This window comes from Argiope bruennichi, chromosome 1, assembly GCF_947563725.1.
Source record: "Argiope bruennichi chromosome 1, qqArgBrue1.1, whole genome shotgun sequence".
NCBI lineage: Eukaryota > Metazoa > Arthropoda > Arachnida > Araneae > Araneidae > Argiope > Argiope bruennichi.
The window spans coordinates 108,733,378-108,750,041 of record NC_079151.1 but is presented as its reverse complement, the minus strand read 5'-3'; the positions used below and the strand labels follow the sequence as shown (position 1 = coordinate 108,750,041).

The window sequence follows — 16,664 nt, the reverse complement described above, 5'->3', positions numbered from 1 at the left end:
TCAGGACTGTATTTTTCAGATCAATGGTATTTTATAATAATTTCCACCTTCTGTTAAACTTTTTATTTAAATAATAACATTGTTTTTAAAGAATGGAAATTTTCAGATAGTCATAAATAAAATTTAACCATCATCTACTTTTAATGTGTTCATTTATCTATAGCCAAAACAACATGTGTACATTTACACTTTAAACATTGCCCCCCCCCCCCCATTTAAAATCTGAAATTAAATTTGACAGTTAACTCATAACTGTTGTAGATGTTGCTAAATTTTTTAGAATTATATTCGAGGGAAAGCTCTGTTTCTAACCTCATGTAAAGCAATGTTATGCGAAAAACTTGAAAAGTTTTCAAACATATTGAAAACTTAAACTTTTTCAAATTTATTTTAAGTATTTATAGCATAAATATACTGCCTTTACAGAACAATCATATTCTCAAAGTTGAACTGTGGGTACATAGAGTACATCTCCATAAGGCAGAGCGTTTTAAAAATGTGAATTTTATTCACCTCTCCTGTTTGAGACTCTTCAATTTCAAATTTCATTAGTTGGAAATGTTTGAGTATCACGAGTGCTCAGTCTTAGATACAAAATATTGACCTTTCAAGATAACTTTTAAACTACGTTTGTTCCCTCACAGCTTTCTATTACAAGCAGAATTCAATTTGTACTTCACTCACAAATTTTCAGAGCATTTATCGTGTTTCCACTTTTTACTACAACTACAGACATTCTTAATCGCTTAAGCAAAGACAATACACTCGTTATACTTAATTTAAAACACAATCTCACTCTATATCTAAATCCATTCAAAACATTTCATCCCTAATAAAAATACCTAAATCTATTCAAAGAATGTTTTAAAAATCTTTCGAAACCCTTGGGTTTTAATCAGCAACTTATGTGTATCTTAGTGAAGTCTGACAAGATTTCATTCCAATTTTCACAAAAAGTTCTAAATAACTTTTCTTACTCCTTTGTTTATATTTGTTAAAACAACTTTCCTCCTCTCATTTCAACTTCACCTATCACAATACTGCAGAAATCAATGCAATTTTTTATGCATGAATTTCCATTTTGTGATAATTATTAATTCAAATTCATTGTTCCAGACGTCACTGAAAACATCCATTCTATCAAATATCCATTGATTTTTCAGTATAACTGGATTGCACGATCATGTTACTAGTATGAGATTCTCTGTTATCCTTCTTCTCGCTTCCATCTCAAGTTAGAATACTTCTTTTTGAAATGGATGGAAATTTGGTGACATCTGAACGTTAATCGCTTAACGTTTCCTCTCTATGTCAATGGTAACAAAAAAAATATGTTAAAACCAGGTTTTAAAAGAGAAAACTCAGTTGGATATCAAATATGCAAATAAACTACAAATTAAGTATCAAATTGACTTCTAGCATAGTTTGCCAAACAGAAAATCGGATACAGTTCTTATTCGATTAAGAATTGGCCACACGCAGCTATTGCATTTTTTTATTGTTACACCTCGCTTTTCAATGAATTTCATTACAATGGCCATTATCAGTTCTCGATTGTTTTCCAGTTTCATCTTGTTATTTTTTTTAAGAAAATAGTGTGGTGAATAGCATATAAGCCAGTTAACAACTCTTCTACCTGAACGATCGTTTGGGTAAAATGGTTTAGTTACTGAACTGCGAACCACAAGGTCCCAGGTTCTATCCTCCATCCCAGGTCATATCGCTTCATTGGTGACCTCGGACAATGAACCTTCAACCTTCGTACAGCTCTTGTGGCGCCATCTACCCGCAACCAAAGTCGTCAGACTCACTCGACGTAGCAACCCAAAGTCGGCAGACACACTTGGCGCATCCGCACCCACACAATCTCGCCATAACGCTTGGCGCTATTCAACTGCGTACCGGCCCCTTTAAACAACAGCTAATAATAATTTAATGCATCAACACTCAACATCCATATCGTTCGTCTCACCTCCGGCTCACTGGAGGGAGAGTACCGTGGTGAATAGCATATAAGCCAGTTAGCAATTCTTCTACTCGAACTATCGTTTGGGTAAAATGGTTTAGTTACTGGACTGCGAACCACAAGGTCCCAGGTTCTATCCTTGTGCATCTCATATCGCTTCAATATCTTTTAACTACTCTATAACTTTTTTATTTTTTAAGAAAATAGCTTTTACCTATTCCAAATATTTTTATTTTTTAAGAATAGCGTTTTACTACCTGAGCTGAATGTTAATTTTAGCATGTTTGAAATATGCATTTTTTTTCCCAATGGCCAAGTTATTTTGCAAACTGTACAAGTTGAAAAGCCCTTATATGTGACAATCTTTTGAAATACAACTTTATTACAAACCGCATTATTGATACGCTATAACCAAACATGGTTTTGGGAGCAGTAAATAAAATCAAACTAAATAAATTAAATCAAATGCAGTCGAATCTTTCAAATGGAAAATGATTCGAACATATTTTGAGAAAGTAGAATAGGGTCAATCAGAACATCTAGATTTTATTTTTAAATACATTTCAAATTTTATTCTTTTGAAGCCTTGCGTTCTGTGAAGCCCAATCTTTTCAGTCAATTTACTGATCATTGCTCTTGTTGAATCTTGCATATTCTTATAACGGCTGTTTTAAATTTAAAAATTCATAAATTGTTTCTATATTCGATTATAGACGAGGATAACGTATTAAGATGTATGCTGAATGTATAAGATGTATGCTGAATGCATAATGAGATATGCTGAATGCTTATCTATTTATGCATACAGCTATAAACCGTTACACACATTTTATTTGATATCATCAATCACTGGCGCATAGAAAATGCTATTCAGGTAATATTCCGTATTTTAAGTACTTATGTAATGCCTTAGCACATAGGATTCTTTTTTGAAAAGCATGAAAAATAATCTCAATCAGAAAACTTTCAAAGCTTTTGCCTTTAAGTAGGAAAATGTGTGAAATAATCTTTTGAGATCGTCACTAGAAAAAAAAGACACAGCTGTGAATATATTTAGATCCAAGAGGCATTCGATTTACATTCAGTGATAAATTTTTATTTCTCTTCAAGCAAAATACTGGCCTCAGCCTGCTACACACAAAGGTTTGAATAACTAAAGTAAGTGACCTATATTATTTTCATTGTGATTTAATTTTTAAAAAAAATATATTAAATAATGCTAATAAGAGCATAAAATCTGAAAAATCATTGAATGATGGGTAGGGAAATGCGTTTTTTTCAGTCCGAAGTAAATTGTCTTACTTTTTCTTCCTTTGTGGAAATGCAAGTTTACTTTTGAAGGAATGACAAATAAAAATATTTCCAAGTTTTAAGCTTACTTCAGACTATTATTGACTACATGAAATTGTGTAGTATTTTGCTTCTAAGTGACTTAATCTTTAGATTATTTGGGAACAGTCACCTTAGGGATGCTTAGTTATTACAAAAATATTCATAAAACATAAATTTATATATGAGCCGCTCAGAAGCCAATGCGGTTAAGTCCATTTTTTGATATTTTCTGATTTTTGGAAATTTTGATGAAATAATAATCTTCTTAGTTATTAAAGGATTTACTTGTTGGTTACTTTTTCTAGGTTAGACAGCCCTTTTTTTAATAGCTTCTGAATATATTGTATAATAATTTCAGAAGCCATTGTGAATAAGTCCACCTTTTATCAATATTTTTTTAACATAAACTTTGAAATAAAAATTTAATTCTTCTTCTTTCGATATTTGTTGGTAACACTGAAAAACAAGAAATCCATAGTAACTGTAACCGTTACTTCTAATTAGAATTGTTTGAGTTTTATGCACGTGCGTCAAAACACAAAAATATTACGTTGAAGTGTTTGCGAAAATTATTGTGTTATCAAAAACATAAAATAAATTTTCTTTAATAACTGTAAAATAAACATAATAATAATAAACGAATAAACATAAAACTTATGACAATAAATGTTATTTTATTATTTTTACATAAATTTCTTATTTTTTTCAGCTGCCAAAAGGTATAAGTCCTAAAATTTTTAAGATGCTGTCATTATTTCAATAAATACTTACGTTTTTATTTACACATCCTGTACATATCTTGTTTTTTTGCAGAGTTTACACCTCGAAAAAAGACTTTATACACTTTTCTATTTAAATTAATAAACCAAGAATTTTAAAAACTAATGTATCAAAAAACATTAATTTTCTCAATTTCTGTGTTTTGGACTTAACCGCATTGGCTTCTGAGCGGCTCATATGTAAGCAGCAAATGATATTAACTTCTACTACTTCAGAAAAGTATTTGGCTTATGAATGTGTCAATAAAAAATGTGTATCCATCGGGGATTGCCAACAAAACTGCTGAGAAGCAGTATCTGAGTTCTGCTTGCTTTCTGACAGAAATGAATGCTGAAAATAATGACAAACTTTTTCAAACTATAAAGTTGAGCATAATTTTTCCACATTCCTTCTGTAGTAGAATAATAAATTCCCTTTAACACACACAAAAAAATCTTTCAAAAACTATGGAATATTATAAATAACTTGATTTTATATATAAAGAGTTTTAATCAAAAATAATTATTGTATTTTCTGATATGGTTAAAAGCCATTTTTCACATTTATATTTGCATTCATAATAAGTCTTAAGAATAACACTTTTGGTTAACATTAACTGAAGATGTATAGTATTATGTTGTACTATTGACCGGAAAATAATATTTAAAAAACAAATCGATCAAAATGTAAAAAAAACAGCGAACTTATTATTATTGTTGTTGTTTATAATGGCACTTGCCATGGACAAGCTTTCTAACAAAATCAGCTATTTTAAGCCAAGGGAGCGTCTCTTGTTTCAGTAGCGCCAACTAGTGCCAAGAGTACGTCTTAGCTACTCACGCATCACATTCGCTTGCAGAACCCCTTTTTACAGGGGGCCACATGCACACATCTCACAGACAGAACAGATGAAGAACAACCATGCCCGAACCGGGATTCGAACGCAGGACGCCCAGATCACGAGAAAGACGCGCTACCCCAATGCCAGGACGTCGGCACTTACTAATATAAATGAATTTAATAAAAAAATTAACACCAAATCAATGGAAGATACGACACCCTCCCTTACTCGTTGCACGTTTGCGACGTACAGCCCAAGTTAGTCGCTCAACGGATAAATTTGACCTATTTCTAAACGGATATCGCAAAATAAACACCACCTATAACCAGTTCCACATAGCGTAGTGAAAGTTACACACTTTTCAATCAATAATTCTTAACTGACTCAGTAGACATTTTTTTTTGTAGTAGTATGCCAAGTATGGCGAATAAAGCTTATTGGTCTGAAAGATTTGATGTTGTGCTTGTCTCTGATTTTTCTATGAACAATGGATATCCATCTTTAATTCTAGAGGATACAGAAAATATCTAAATTACATAATATATTTGTTATACATTATTTAGCCAATTATATACTTTATAAAGAAATTTAAGACAAGATTGAGGAAATATTTAAAAAATACAGTCATATACAGAAAAATAATTCAAGAAACTTTTATTTTACACAGACGGAAAAATTCAAGCTATCTGTCCAATCTAATGAAATCTATTCGGCACCAATCCTCGTTTTGCGTTATTATCTGTCAGAGAACTGCAGCAAAAGAGCTTTAAGAATATTATCCTACTCGATATATTTATGAAATCTTTCTACTCTCTTAAAGATAAAGAAAGTAAATTTATCAGGAAAAAGATTTGATCCTGTGGGCATGAAGGTCAACCAAGTTAAGTAAAATATTCACTTGGTATTCATACTTCTAGCTGAAACATTGACTCAACTGTTAGCTATGGATTAGGTTTTATATATTAGCTACGCAGGAATTCGGGCTTCGTTGCGTCAAAATACTGCCTTCAATTTCTTTTTGTAAATAGCAAATCTCCCAATTTTTCTTGGTAATGTAATAATTAATAGATCCTGGGGCATGAAGGTGAATCAAATTAAGTAAAATATTCACTTGATATTCATACTTCTAGCTGAAACATTGACTCAACTGTTAGCTATGGATTAGGTCTTACATATTAACTACGCAGGAATTCGGGTTTCGTTGCATCAAAATACTGCCTTCAATTTCTTTTTGTAGATAGCAAATCTCCCAATTTTTCTTGGTAGTGTAATAATTAATAGAAAATGGAATAGGCGTGTAAAAATCAATTGTTTGCAGATGTATTCTTTGGTGCCCTTTTTTATGTAATAAAATACCGAATTTGAAGAATTATATGCTATCTAATATACCAGAGTTTTTTTGAAAAGAGCACACTATTGCTGGTTTGCATCATCATGTTCCTTTTGGCTGGGAAAAGAGAAATGACGAAATGAAATTTAGTTAGAAAGCGTGCCATCTATTCTGAAGTCATAAGATAAGAAAATGAATCCATCTTTAATGATTGAATATTGCAGATTATCAAATACTCGGAATTGTCAAAGAATCAGAAAGCATGCTTTCCTGGTTCTGGGCTTATTCATTGAATGTTTTGATGTGCAAATTTTTTTTTCTCTAAAATATATGATATGAATTTTAATTTATTTAGATAAATAAAATTTACAACGGCTAAAATTTTTTCCATCTAATTCATAAGTAAATACTAATACAAACTTAAAATGAAAAAAATATTCGAATTCTTATGTAATGTTTGATGAACAAATAAAAATTATTCCCATTGCACATTTCTAAGTACCTATGAAAAAAACCCGGTTCGGTAGAATTTCTTTTCAAATATAAAGAATTTTGATCAGCTCTGTCCAAAATTACACAATTGACTTACAAAATGGATAACGTAAGATTGCAGGAAAGCTTGCATTTCTCAAAAAGCAACATATAGGCCAATTACTCTATTTGCTATAATATTTGTATCATACTAACTGGTCTTGAAAGTGAGATGCATTGAGTTGAATACATCTAAACGGGGCAAGGTTATATAAACAATTAGTTTCCAACTATATTTACATGACTTGCAATGTTCTGATGTTCGAAATTAAGGTATTCTTGAAGACCGAAATCTTTCGAACAAATTTTCGGAAGTAATTTGCTCACTTCTTTTAACAGTTATCACCAAGATATGCATCATATCGCTGCTTATATTGCAGTATTTTCTTACATTTTATAGTTTTAGACTAAAAACTCTGAGTGATTGATTTCTTATAGGATATTTCCATTTTCATTCAAACCAATGGACTACTCTGCAATTAAAACATAATACACGTGGATCTTCCAAATCATAGCAACTCGTTTGTGGTAAACCAGGTTCCAAAATTTTCCACGATTATAAAATAACTTTAATTTATGGATATAAGTAATGTTAGCCTTTTAATTTCAAGCTGCCAAATTTTTAATATATAATTTATTTCATTTTGAAAATTTGTATTCTAAAAATGTTTCCTTTTCCAGAATTGTATAATTCAGTATTCCACACAAGACTACTTTATTATTATTTATTCTATTACTGAAATGTTAAAATTTTTTTCTCGAAATAAGGCTCTAAATCCAAATGTAAGATTTCAATATTGCTTCGACTCAATGAATATCTATTTTAACTCTGTATTATCGTTTAGTCAAAATTTTCTTTTTTTTTTGGAGAAAGAACACAACTATTTTATTGATTTAAATTCTTGAGTTAATTATCCAAAATAGGCACTCGGCACCAAAATTGGCATAGTAGTTCTAATTTTGCACCAGGTTGTGTCTACGAATAAGGGGTTGAAGTTATAACATCGGTTTTTACTTTATTTAAAAAGATGTTGAACTCAAAAAGTAAAAGTTTTAATTAAAAGTTGTTGATATTAGAAAGAACTATACAACGAACTATAAAATATAATAGCTAAATAAAATAAGAAATAAATTTAAAAAAAAAATGCTAATTTGGAAAAATATTTATTATTTACTTTTTAAAATTTGAAAGCAACTTTTGGAGTTCAATTTAAGTACCTGTTATATAGAAAGGAATATTTGGTAAACATTTCACCATACCATTTGCATTACTTTCTAAAACATTCTCTTTTGTTGAAGAAACAGAGCCGTTAAAAAATACCAGTAAGCACATTTTTATCAGTCAGAATTTGAGGACTAAAAAAAAAAAAAATTCTATTCAGAAATTGTTTTCTATGATTTCAAACAGATGGATTTTCAGTCAAAATTGACGAAAATTAAATTTGTATTTAACATTTTATCTTAATTATCAAATTTGAATTTATTTTTCGAGTACTATTAAGTTTCAAGAAGCAATAGCTACAAAATAAGATTTTTGTTTTCAAATTTAATTTCCAACATTTTTTTTTTTTTAAATCGACCATTATGACAATCGTAGAAAAACATTAAAAAACTGAATTTTTTCACTTTTAATATTCTGTTAAAAAGGTACTTACTAGCCTTTTATTTGATGACCCTGCTTTTTTTCCCTAGTCGAATTTTTGAGAAAGTAAATCAGGTATTAATCTAAAATTTTTATCAGTTACAGTCAAACCTTCTTTAAACAGCATTTCTCATAACGTAAAATGTAGAAAAGTGACTCGCTTAACGTGAACGATTAGCTAAGAGACGCCGTGACGTCACGTGCCGGATTATCCTGTATCAGTTGAACGCTTTTTTCTTTTCTGTAGAGTACCCTTTTATATAGGTGGAAGAAATTTTGGCCTCATAGCGTTGTCTAGATCGAGGAGTTCGATTAAATGCCCGTGGAGTGTTTTAATCGACGAAATAGTATTTCTGAAGAAAATTTTGGAGGTAGAAGTAGAAGCAACAATATGGTTGAATTGATGGAAGAACATAGCCAGAAATTATGAAGAACTTCCGGAGTTGTGTTCTGAGTCACAGCAAAGGAGATTTGGCAAGGTGAAAAAGAAGTAATAGACTCAATAGAGCAACAACTACCTGTGAAATAAAGGAGATGCTGAAAGCAAGGGAAATTATTGCATCGCACGTTGGAAAGTGTCATCCTAATAAGAGAGATGTGAGCGCTACAAATTCATTTAATGATAATACTGTGGTTCATTTTGATCAATTTTTGAAGTATAGTCAAAGACAAATGATTGTAAAGTTTTTGTTATTTGCAATTTTTTTGTAAGAAAGCATGTATTATAAATAATAAATTACATTATTATGAATTTGTTTGAATATATTTTTCGGAATCGAACGCATTGTTCTATTTTATATGGATTCCAATGGAAAAATTTATATCACTTAACGACTGTTTGACATTACGAGTAAGATTTGAGAACGAATGATGCTCATTAAAATTTTCACTGTGGGTCTCTCTAAATAATACGAAACAAAATTCAAAATTCAAATTTCAAAAGATTTTCTGAAATTAAAAAAAAAGAAAATGTCAAATATTTTTCCAAATTGCTGTTTTTTTTTATAAAAAATTATTTTTACTTTATTAAACTATCATTAACACACTATATGGTTCTTTTCAATAGCTTTTAACCTTTTAATTCAATCTTTTCCTCTGAGATGATAGTTATTTAAGTGAAAAAAAGTAGTATTAAAAACTTCCACTCCTTATCCGATAACATATCCACTTTATGTAAACATAGTGTCTTGTTTTGAATAGTCGATTCATCAGCTTAAGACAACACAAGTTACTATTTTGTATTTTTTTTCACATTTTGCTATTATTCATAACTATGGAGAATAGCAATGTGACTGGACTGTAGTATCAATCATTTGAGCCTGAAATAACCGCAAAGTATATTCCTGGCATTAAATTTATTCTGTGATATATTTTCTTACTTCCGATACTTTTTTCTCTTATATTTGTAAGAATTAGTTCCATTGAGAATGCAAATGAGTATTATGTAAAAAAAAATTGAATTTTAAAGCGCTAAGAACAACCATTAGGGACAAATTACATGGAAATTTATTTATTAAATATTGTATTTAACGTAGGGTGCAAAACACAGGCGTTGGATTTTGTTTGACGTTATTACATAAATTTGTATGATTTATAATATGAATACGAATTTTGTTGTCGTTTTTACCATTTAAAAGGATTATATATGAGACAGATATTAGAACTATAATTTATGATACTGCACTTTTAAGTTTTTCAAAGTCCATCAATTAATGTCTTTTTTTTCTTAATTTACTAATTAATCAAACAGCAGCAACAGGAATATTCCACCAATTAATCAAACAGCAGCAACCGGAATATTCACAATTATTCCGGTGTGTGCCCAATTATCTAACAGACTATTTTGCAATTAGGAAGAGTTGTTTTGGTTTCTGATCACTGTAACAAATTTATTTAAAGAGAATACATTTGAAAAGATGAGAAATTATACATATTGCATTAGAATTTATTTTACTACCTGATTACAATTACCTCAAAATACTGATATTTTAATACCTGATTACAATTATCTCAAAATACTGATATTTTACTACCTGATTACAATTACCTCAAAATTCTGATATTTTAATACCTGATTACAATTATCTCAAAATACTGATATTTTACTACCTGATTACAATTACCTCAAAATGCTGATATTTTACTACCTGATTACAATTACCTCAAAATACTGATATTTTAATACCTGATTACAATTATCTCAAAATACTGATATTTTACTACCTGATTACAATTACCTCAAAATTCTGATATTTTAATACCTGATTACAATTATCTCAAAATACTGATATTTTACTACCTGATTACAATTACCTCAAAATGCTGATATTTTACTACCTGATTACAATTACCTCAAAATACTGATATTTTACTGATGTCGAATAAAAAAAATTCTCTTTCATAACATCTAGGCTTTCGTGACTATTTAATACTTTCAATTTGGAATAACTTATATCATTGAATCTTCACATTTCTCTGAAAAATAGGGAAATGAGCTTCTAGAAAAACAGAAATTACTTAATATTATAACATATGAATAGGAATTATCTAAGACGTAGAGAGTCACATTGAAATTATTAAAAACTTCTATAGCAGTTAAATTCAGTAACATAAAACTGTAATTAATAGCAATAGTATAGCAGTTAGTAGTTAATAATCATAGAAAATTTTGTATTCACTTCAAGTGGAGTACTCATTCCGTTAGCCATCTCATTTACAATATCAGCAAAATCGAAGAATTCTTTTTTCTTATCTGCTTCAAGGGTGGGGACTATAAATACAGCTTTTATCTCGCTCTTGGGGCTCTCAAGCTGATTATTTACCTTAAAAATAAAATTAGATTTAATCAAATTAATATTCCTGAAATCAATCAAATATAGTTCGGTAAAAATCATTCAGAATCAAAATATCAAATTCCTCCATCAGCTTCACGTGTTTTTCTCCTAAGTGAGTTTCCTTGTTTTCATCCTATATACTTGACGTCAAAGGTTTCAAATTATTATTATTAATTAACTTTTAATCGTAAAAAGTAATATGCAGTAGATAACATTGTTTATTGTTTAGAAACATTAACTATTGAGTTAACACAAAATAAACTTTATTAAAAGGAAGGAAAGGTATCAAATTTCTGATTTTACATCCAATCACAGATAATATATTATTCTAAATATATAAAAATTATAGGCTTTTACTATGTTTAAAATTTGTTCCTAATAACCCAGCAATGGAAATATGAGGAGTAATTGAAAATTGTTTCTCAGGAGAAAATCCCCAAAACGAAAAATCTTACTCGGAAATCGTTATGCTCTATTAGAACCAAGTAAAATATAAAACCTACCTTATATACAATCAATGTATGGAACGAATAACATCTAATAAAGATTAAAAAGGAAGTTTTTTTGAACATGACTGAATTAATCTATAAAAAACATTAGAATACAATATTGAAATGAGCGGGTAATTGTTTTACGTTTTCCCTTAAAACTTTTTATGCAAGGTAAATGCTTCATAGATTTCTAAGGTTTCTCTAGTGAGTACTGTACTCACCATTTCCGATTATTCCTTGCTTCCTATAATCCTTTCGGTTCCTACAGAATTGGGATGCATAAATAAAGCAGTTAAAGCTTTTCTTTTTAAGGAAATTGCAGTATAAATTATATTGTGGTTCTTAATCTCGAATGGTTTTTTACGAAAGATTTAAATTATCATTGCCTTACTTTCTAATTGATTTATTGATGTAAATAATCTTTGCGTCAATAGCAAAGGTTCAAATTAATTTTAGATTATCAATTGATAGTACATAATTTCTCTCAGTTTTCTTCGTTATATTGCATTTTTTAGTTCAACAGCTGCTAGGAGTATTTGACTGATCTAAAGGGAAAGCGAAAGAAGCCCCCAACACTAATGATTTTATATGTGCACACTGTGAATTTTTGTAACAGTACCTTTTAAAGTTCAATATGTTGATACCTATGCACAATTCTTTATTTCTAGGAAGAATGAGGGTCCTCGGCATTTTACTCATCTTTTTTGTTCTAAGGACGAATTCACGTGAGTTTGAACAAGGAATCTTTTTCTTTTAATAGGAAATGTACAGAATACGTAAGGATTTATCACAGAAGCGTATAAGCATTGCCATTGAGAAGTATTTGTTTTTAAATGCATTTATCTTTAATTTAAAATTTTATTTAAGAAAGCTTAATCTATTTAGAAAATGACTTTGATATTCTTTCGAAAATGTTGAATAGTGACTAATGTGTAAACAGTTTAAGACATCCTTAAGGTATGTGAATATGTTCAGAAAAACTTTTTTTTTTGAAAAGTTCAAAAATAGTTATATTTTTGAATAGTTACATAAAAAAGATTGAAAAAAAAAACATGTTTGTGAAAGGATTTGCTTAAAATTTGACAGATAGTTTAAGAAATATTCTATCTAGCTCTTGAACTAAAAGATAAACTGCATTTGTATCATTTAAGTACTGAGGTTTTAAACTGATAAATAACATGAAATTTTCAATTTTTTTTCACATTGCAAAGCACTAAAAATCACTATAAAATATTTCTAAATGAGTAAGTTACTTTTACTCTAATTCAAAAATTATAGAATATATTTAAAAAAAATACTAAATTACTACATTATACTAAATTTGAACAAAAAATATGCATTCGATTTTTATTTATGAGGTTTTTCGCAAGAAAATTCTACCAAAGATTAGAATTTGAGAAAACAGCATTTAAACATGTAAACTTATGCAAATGCAAATATAATAAGCAATATAAATTTTTTTAAAAGTCAGTTCCTACTTTCGCAAGAATTGAACTCGCATTCTTTACCTTCACGTGAAAAATACCGAAATCCTTGCATTTTACCGATTGATCGACTGCCTGTTGATTTCAATGTTCATTACAAATTGCTAAAACTCTATTTAAAGAATTAAAAGTTAATTAAATTTAATAACTAATGAGTTAATATTTGAAAAAAATGTATTAACATCAAGTTTCATCCACTACAAGTTAAAAAAATGTGTTTGAACATGAGTGGATGAATAAAAAGTATTTTATTAACGATTGAAAATTTGAACAAGATATATAAATATATATAGGGAGAGTGTGAACTAATAGTAGGAATTGAAAAATCGTTGTAACTTCTCCCAAAATACCCTTAGAAACAAAATTCTAACTTTTTATAAAAAATAAAACCTGTTCACACATTAAGAATATTAAATTAAAAAATTTAATAATTTCGCAAAAAACCGGATAATTTCAACATAGTCTCCTACCTTAATTCTTATTTATTAATGTCATGTCTATGATACAAAAGTCTACAAACATTATTAATCCATATCTTTTAAAAAATATATAGAGCTCGAGAATAAAAAAATTGCTTAAATTTTTAAAAATTTGTATCATAAAAAAAGTTTGAAATTTTAATGTTTTATAAAATACTTTTGATCACCGGTACCAAATATCGACGGCAAATTTTCATAAAATATTCGGGAATTTTGGGAAAAGAATTTAGTTGGATTTATAAAAATTTAATTAAAAGGTATTGTGTTAAATTATATAAAACCTTAAAAATTTCTTAAAACATTTTCAATTAAAAAGTACAGATAACATTTAATTAAACCAATAAATTATTATCAGAAAAGGATGGTAACAGAATTTATTTGCTATGTGTTCTTCTTAGAAAAGAGGAATTAGTTTAGAATTTTTTTATTCAATCAGAAATAATCATGAAACAGCATAATGATATTTGTTTCTATTCTGTCAGAAAAATAAAAAAAATAAAAATCTATATTGAAATATTAGAAAAGATGACAAAAGTGACATATTTTTTAAATATTAGTTTTTCTTATATTATTTTCAAAAATTAATGAATTATTTATGCGTGAAATTCCCCTTTTTTTTTCTCTCAAGTTACAACAGAAAATAAAATTATTGACTAAATATGCTACGAGGTTTGTTTGATGCCTTTTTAGTTATTGGATATAATTTTATTTTCCTCCCCCCCCCTCAAGCTGGCCAGGTTATTAAATAAGATGTATAAATAGCTAAATATTTCTTTCTATGAGCAAATCTTCATCAAATTAAAAAAGATTTATCTTTGCAAATTAAATGCAGACAGAAAATTATTCCATTATCAATAACTAATTTCTGAATAAATTTTTCAAAAGTTATTTAGTATTTTTTTTCACAATTTCTGTTTTTTGAAGAACAGTTTCGAGAAATTTTGGAACTGGTGGTTCTGGACGTTCAGGAAATCTTGGAACTGACGGTTCTGCAAATCCAAATGTAGACAATGTAATGTGTAAAGTTAAGACCATCATAGGTATGTAGAATATTTATATTCTAAATGATACACTGATTATAACAGTTTTCTAAAAAATATTAAGGCGTTTTTAGATAAATTGAATAGAACTAATTCTCAATTAAGGCATACTGTGGTTTTGAATTCAGACAAAGATAAGTTATTGTTGTGACTTACGGCGCTTTACAAGCCCACCGATAGTTATCTGTCAGCGTGTTAAGACGAGCGAGCGTCTCTTGTTTTTTCAGTAGTGCCAATTAGGTCCAAGAGTACGACTGAGCTACTTCATGCATCCCATTCGCTTGCACAACCCCTTTTTGCAGTGGGGCACATTCCCATACCTCACATATACAACACAGAAGAACATCCATGCCCGAAACCAGACCCGAATCCGGGACGGACAGGTGATGGTGAAGACACAATACCCTTATGCCAAGACGCCGGCGACGATGATAAGTACATAAAACAATAAGGTGTAAATTAAACAAACAGATAAATTAGAAATAAATGAGATTTATAATTTAAAATGCTAGAAAATTTAAACTACCTGTTTTGTCAAATCTTATCATATTATTAAAAAGCAAGAATTTTTGATTACTTTGCAAAATTAAAATTACTGAAATGAATCAATTAAAAATTGGCTTTGGTAAGGTTGTAAATGTTTTGCATGGCACTAGCGAAAAATAGTTATGACGTATTTTGTGTGAATTTAACATTTTTACTGAATCTATCATGCGAATAAGTATTTTGAACGTTTTTTTTCTTGTTGCCAACCGAATGAACCCAAAATTTGACGCGGAATTACAGTTGTAGTCACAAAATAACATACAAAATTTCATTGATTTAAGTCATTCTATTTATGAATTATTCCAATAAACATGCATGAAAAAGTAAAGACAATCAATCCTTTGATAGATTTGGTCCAAAACTTGATAAGAATCAATATTTTAGATGCTAAAATTTATATTTAGAAATCTACAAATTTGGTATTAAGTCCATATACCAGATTTTATCCATCTAAATCAAAGTATTTTTGAGTTGTCATATTCACAGAAAGATAGACAGAAATAATTTCAAAATTTTTTTGACAATTATACTTTCTCTGTACTTCTCATACTACTTGATACTTCCTCTGTACTTCTCATACGAGAAAGCAAAAATTAATTCCCTTTTTAAATTTTTTTGAAAGTTATTCTGAGTAAATAAGAACATATTCTAAGTACTGAAAATTCTCATTGACTTTCAAAAATTATGAAATGCACTAATGACGTTTGGATTCTTGTTTACAGTCAAGTGAAGGTTTTATAAATACGTTGACGATTTTCAGAATTCGTAGACAAAATAAAACCGTAGAGTTAAGTTCTGTAAATTGAACCTAGAATGTAGAGTCAGAGGACCCCGCGACTAAATAAAAAGAAATAGATTGTTTTGCTAATCGCATGTTTGATTTAGAACGATTTCGCAATATTAATTGCACATTTTTTGTTCCTTTATATTTTAGATGTACATACAAAGCAGATAAATCAGTTTAACGATATTAGATGAGTGGGATTGGAAGTGATTAATAGCCTTTTGATGCATGCAGTTCTATTATTTTTAAACACTTGATTTTTTACACTTGTTAGTGACAATTGACTTGTCTTGTTGACTTGTTAGTTTACACTTGATTAGTGACAATAGGAAAAGTAGTAAAGAAAATGTTAATATTAACTTAAAAATTCGGGCAACTTAATTAAATCTACAAATTTTTTTCAGAAAGAAAAACTTTAAAATATCGTTTGTTATAAATGCTGTTAATCTAATACACATTAGTGGACATACACATTTTAACTTTTATGTGTATTTTTGATTTCGAATTTAGATTCCTCAGCTGGTCAGATTCAGTCGACATGTGAAGACTTGCCTAAATCAAGTAAGTAATTCATAGTATCAAATTAATGTCTTTAACTACTCTTG

The 16,664-nt window shown here is 29.0% G+C and overlaps 1 long non-coding RNA gene across 1 annotated transcript; it reads left to right on the top strand.

Annotated features, from left to right (window-relative positions):
- Nucleotides 1-3,077: 3,077 nt before the first annotated feature.
- Nucleotides 3,078-16,620, top strand: LOC129967690 (uncharacterized). The gene is made up of 4 exons (XR_008784366.1): nt 3,078-3,124; nt 12,395-12,451; nt 14,619-14,729; nt 16,570-16,620. It is a non-coding gene; the product is annotated as an uncharacterized LOC129967690 (long non-coding RNA).
- Nucleotides 16,621-16,664: the final 44 nt, after the last annotated feature.